Here is a 5,601-nt window from a genome sequence, read left to right on the forward strand (position 1 = left end):
AAGCTTCGGAAGTCTCAAACAAAACTTGAATTTTCTGTACATACTCCTGTCAAATGAAGTTATTTCCTGTACACCACTCCTCTTGCAAAGTGGTCTTCTATTTCCTTTCATTTGACCTAGATCGGCTAGGAGACCTAGAGAAAGATTGGGAGGGCTTGTGATTTCTCTCCGGAGACAGTGATCTCTCTCTTCTCCCATATCTACAAAGGGACCTGCTCTGGCTGAGGGAGAAGCTTCTCCATCTTGGAGATGTGTGGCGAGGTGGAGGACTCCTCCTCCGATAATCATCTCGAGGGCGACGACCCCAAGAAGGAGGCGGTCACGATTTTGACTTCTCTTTTCCCCATTCGACAGGTCCACTCTTACTCGGCAGCCACATAGTGTTCTCCCATCTAGTTCTAGGACAGCATCGGCTGCATCTCGGGGATCTTCACGTTCAACAAGAACGAAGCCGGGAGGGTTTTTAGCAACCCACACACTTCAGAGAGGTCCATAATAGCCTAAAGCTCGTTCCAATTCAGTCTTGTTACCACTGTTTCCAAGATTCCCTACATAAACTTGACAGTCCAATGGACAGGAATCACGATGCAAGACCCTCGTGGCTCCTGGGTTTCACGGGCCACAGGGTGAATCCCAGACCTCTAGCATCTGGCAGCTGAATCTGCTCGCACAAGCTGTCCTGTGGGGATGTTTTTTCCCCTATGTGTCCAGCCCGGGGCCCTACTGGCTTGGCCCGGCCTCCCGGGTGAGAGGGTGAACCCCAGCTCCTTGGAGCAGACACTCAGAGCCCTGTTGACCGGACTCACAGGACTGGGGCAGCGTCTGGACATGTGTGGCCAGCCTGGTGGTGTTTGGCCCCGTCTGCAGTTCCAGTTCCAGCTGAGAAAGAGCCTCGCTGTGTAATTTTCTCCTGGTTATGTAAGGATCCCTGGTGTCATTTGACAGAAATGTAGATGGTGTGTTCTTTCTCTGTTTTCTCCCTGCTTCCTCTCCTCTCTCTCTGTCTCTGTCTGTCTGTCTGTCTCTCTCTCCCTCTCCCTCTCTGACTCTCCTTCCCTCCTGCTCCCACTCCTTCCTGAGAGAGGATAGACAGAGTGTGAGGGAGGGAGACTCAGAGGGAGAGGGAGGGAGAGGGAGGGAGGGAGAGGGAGAGAGGGAGAGGGAAGAGGGAGAGGAAAGAGGGAGAGGGAAGAGGGAGAGGAAAGAGGGAGAGGGAAAGCGAGAGGGAGCGAGGGAGAGGGAGAGAGGGAGAGCGAGGGAGGTCTCTTCCTCTCTCATTCTACCTCTCTCCTCCTTCTCTCCCTCTCTCCCTCACCCTCTCTCCCTCTCCCTCCGTCCATCACCCTCCCCCCTTCTTCCCCTCCCTACCTCCCTCTCCCTCCCTCCCTCTCTCTCCCCCCTCTCCCTCTCCCTCCGTCTCTAGAGGGAGAGACGGAGGGAGAGGGAGAGGGGGGAGAGAGAGGGAGGGAGGGAGAGGGAGAGAGGGAGGAAAACAGGGAGAGAGAGGGAAGGAGAGAAGTCTCCTTCCCTCTCTCTCCCTGTTTTCCTCCCTCTCTCCCTCTCCCTCTCTCCCCTCTCCCTCTCCCTCTCTGCCCCCTCCCTCTCCCTCTCCCTGTCACCTTCTCCCTCGTCTCTGCCTCTCCCTCTGTCTCTCCCTCTCTGGGAGGGAGTGAGGAGATGGAGAGACGGAGGGAGAGGGAGAGGGAGAGGGAGGAGAGGGAGAGAGGGAGAGGGAGAGGGAGAGAGGGACAGGGAAAGAGGGACAGGGAGAGAGGGAAGGAGAGAGGGAGAGGAAGGGACAGAGAGAGGCAGAGGGAGAGATGGAGGCAGAGGGAGAGTGAGAGGCAGGGAGGGAGAGGGAGGGAGGAAGAGAGGGGGAAGGGCTGAGGAGGGGGACTCCCTCCCCCTCCCATATTCTCCCCACTGCTTTCTCTTTTTTCTGCTTCAACATACACCAGGCACCTTTTAGATCAGCCCTGAAGTCAACATTGATGCTTGGATGGCCTGACCTCCCCGCTGACTTCCAGCCCTGGACCACAGATGGGAGATGAAGTCTACGGGGCCCTGGGCAGCGGGCTGCACAGGCCCCTTCTCTGACGCCCAATCTCTCCTCGTTTACAAGGCAGCCTCCTGCTCCCCTCCCTGACTTCCCAAAATTTTGGGCCTTTTTAATATGTGTCGATAATGACATGAGCTACAATTTCACTTTTATACGGGGACCCATCTCCCGAAATGCAGTGGTTTTCAGCCTTGGCTACACTAAAGAACTCCCAGGGAAGGGAAAGAAGTCTCTCCCTCCCTCTCTCTCCCTCCGTATCTCCTTCTGCCTCTCTACCTCTCCCTCTCCCTCTCCCTCTGGGGTGATGCCTGATGAGCTCAGATTCGAAGGTGTTCCCCCCATCCCCTCTCTGTGCCTTGCGTGGGGTCTGGGCCTTCTCACTGTGGCCCGGGCACGGCCTTGACATTCAGACATCGGTTCCTGCAAGGACACTTGTGTTTGGTCCATACCGCATGTGGCTGCAGTCTGTGCTTCTGCCGTTTAGCATCTTCAGTAGATGGGGGCTGTGTGCAAGCCCTTCATCTTCCCCGCAGACACCTCTGGTGCTTGCTGGGCCTCATGGGTGAGGCAGGGGGCACGGGGGACAGTCCTGTGTCCCCACCTTCTTGGGCTGCAGACAGGCCACGTTTGTCCTGTGGTGACTGGGGGCTTCCAGGAGAACCCCACCGCAGAACTGGAGAGGTGGCTCCAGAGAAGGTGGCGTACGCCTAGGGCCGGGCCTCAACAGCGAGCCACGGGCCACCTGTAGCAACAGGCGTCTTGCCGTCCAGGGGCTTGGTGTTTGGGCGCCGTGGGGATGAGCTGCTCTCTGCACAGCAGCCGAGTTTGTATTGTTGAGCTCAGGGAGGCCCCTGGGTGGCTCCTGGAGAGCCTGGCCGCATTTCTTCCTGCCCTTGGCCTTAGAGCCCATCACGGTTCACGCCATTTCTGGTTCCAAAAGGACCTGTGTTAATAAAGACCACGTGTTAGGACAGCACAAAAGTGTCTAGAAATCCGGGCCAGGAGGAGGTGGGAGGGGGATTGGCTGTGCCCGCCAGTGACCTGAGAGCCGTGCCCACCCACAGAGACATGGTCCGGGGCCCCACGGGGAGGGCATGGCCCACGGTCCCCAGCGCCGGCCGTCTCTGGGTTCCAAGAGAACTGCACGATCCTCGGGGAGCTGGTGAGGTTGCAGGCCCAGAAGTCCTGCCTGCTGGGATTCAGCACGCATGCCGACTCCGTGCTGGAGATGAACATGGCCAAGACCAGCCAGGTGGTGGCCACTTTCCTAGGTAAACCCGCCTCCACCTGAGTCCCAGTGGGGAGGGCGTCAGGCGGACCTTAACTGGACGTGGTGCTGCCTGAGACCCCACTGTGTCAGCCCTTGGGGGTCGCCTTCCCAGACCCTTCATTCTTCCTCGAGGGGTGCAGGGTGGGGGGCGACTGGGGGGTGCCACAGGGTCGTAGCCGAGCCTCTTCCCTCCACCCGCAGATGAGCTGGCCCAGAAGCTGAAGCCCCTCGGAGAGCAGGAGCGGCCGTGATCCTGGAGCTAAAGAAGGCTGAGTGCCAGAGGCGGGGCCTGCACTTTGACAGGCCCATCAACACCTTGGACCTGCGCTACTACATGAACCAGGGAGAGGAGACACACTACCACGAGAACCAGTACCTGCTCAATGAGTCCTTTCCCATGCAGGTGGTCACGCGCGGGCTGCTGGGCATCTCCCAGGAGCTGCTGCGGCTGACCTTCAACCTGGAGGAGGGCGCCAACGTCTGTCACGAAGACGTGAGGCTCTACACAGTCTGGGACGCGGCCTCGGGCAAGGTCATCCATCGGCAAGTTCTACCTGGACCTCTACCCTCGGTGCGTGTGTGCGGGAACCTGTTGCCATGGGCCGGAGCTCCTCTGCGGAAGCTGGGCCTCACCCCGCGTCCCTCCCCAGGGAAGGGAAGTCCGGGCACGCGGCCTGCTTCGGCCTGCAGCTGGGCTGCCTGCAACAGGATGGGAACCGCCAGGTCACCATCATGGCCATGGTGACCAACTTCACCAAGCCCACGCCCGACCCGCCCTCCCTGCTGCAGCACGATGAGCTGGAGACCTACTCCCACGAGTTCTGGCAAGCCATGCACCAGCTCCGCTCCCAGGTGGGTGCGGGCGCGGGGCTCCGGGCAGGGGCCGGGGAGGGCCCGGGAGCGCGTGGTCCTCTGGCAGGTCCTCGCCACGGGATTCTTCCACTGATGTCACCACGCACGTGGCGACGGCCTCGGTGTCAGCTTCCATCATCAAAACCCACGCACTGGGCGCATAAACAACAGAAATGCATGTCCTCAAGACTCTGGAGGCTGGAAGCCCCAGATCAAGGAGTCAGGACTGGTTCCTTGCATGTTAAGTACATGTACTCAAGAGTTGCCTTTAAAAAAGACAAAAGAAAAGAAAGGTACATTGCATGCAAGTCTGGTGACAGGCGGTTATGAGAACCAGAGGGAAGGCTCTGGGACCAGAACCGCCGTGCCCTGTGATGCCCTGGGGCTGCTGCCAGTCTCGGTGGAGGCCCAGCAAGTCCCAGTGACTTCCCCACTCGGGGGGTGGCCCAGCTGAGCGTCTGGGCCCAGGGCCCACTGCTCGTTCAGTCTTCCTGCGGTCAGCCCTTCGTCCTGAGAGCGATGTTTTCACAGGCTGCACCGGAGCGCGTGGGGACAGTTTCCTGAGCTGTGCAGCCATCACTACTGTCCTGTTTTGGAACATTTCCATCAGCCCAAAAATGTCCCTCACTTCCTTAGTTATCACTCCCTCCCCTCCCCAGCCCCTGACAACCAGGAACCCACTCTCTGACTCTGTGGATCTACCTGTTCTGGACGTTTCCCCTCAGTAGGGTCACACCCTGTGTGTCCTTCTGTGTCTGACTTCTCTCGCTGAGCATCGTGTTCTCAGGGTCCATCCACATGTCAGCAAGTGGCAGGGCTTCACCCCTTTGCATGGCTGAGGGCCGGAAAAAAGAAAAAAAAAAGAAAGGCACGTTGCCTGCGAGTCTGGTGACAGCCGGTGATGAGAACCAGAGGGAAGGCTCTGGGGCCGGGGGCACCACATCCTGTGAGGCCTTGGTGCTGATGCCAGTCTCGGTGGGGCACGGGCAGCACCATCCCCCAGGGGCTGCGGGACAAGCTCATCAAGTCCCAGCAGGCCAACCCAGGTGCGCCCAGGCCGAGGGAAGGGAAGGGGGCGCCCGGACCGCCCGCCTGGAAAGCGCGGCCTGGACACAGTGCCATCCCCCCGTCTCCTTCCAACCCCCCCCAGGCTTATTCAACCTGTTCCAGATCGTCCTGGCCAAGGTGGACCAGGCCCTGCACATGCAGACGCCCACAGACCCGGCCCAGAAGAATGCCCGCCTCTGCCAGGAGATCCTCAGGGGCCCAGTCATGCCAGGTAGCCAAGCGCGAGCCGGGCCCACCTTAGCGGTCGATTGGTGGCTACGGCCCAGGTCAAGAGGATCATCTGGTGGTGTGTGAAAGGGGACCGACTGACAGGCTCTGGCCGAGGCCCGGTGACCTCTGGCCTCTTCCTGCC

At 59.6% G+C, this 5,601-nt stretch overlaps 1 pseudogene across 1 annotated transcript; it reads left to right on the forward strand.

Annotated features, from left to right (window-relative positions):
• The first annotated feature begins 249 nt into the window (after positions 1-249).
• Positions 250-4,448, forward strand: LOC309636406 (thimet oligopeptidase-like; annotated as a pseudogene). Its single transcript, XR_014268516.1, has 4 exons — positions 250-354; positions 3,108-3,330; positions 3,531-3,900; positions 3,980-4,448. The product of XR_014268516.1 is annotated as a thimet oligopeptidase-like (transcript).
• Positions 4,449-5,601: the final 1,153 nt, after the last annotated feature.

The sequence above is a fragment of the Balaenoptera physalus genome (assembly GCF_965194825.1).
Source record: "Balaenoptera physalus genome assembly, chromosome: 10".
NCBI lineage: Eukaryota > Metazoa > Chordata > Mammalia > Artiodactyla > Balaenopteridae > Balaenoptera > Balaenoptera physalus.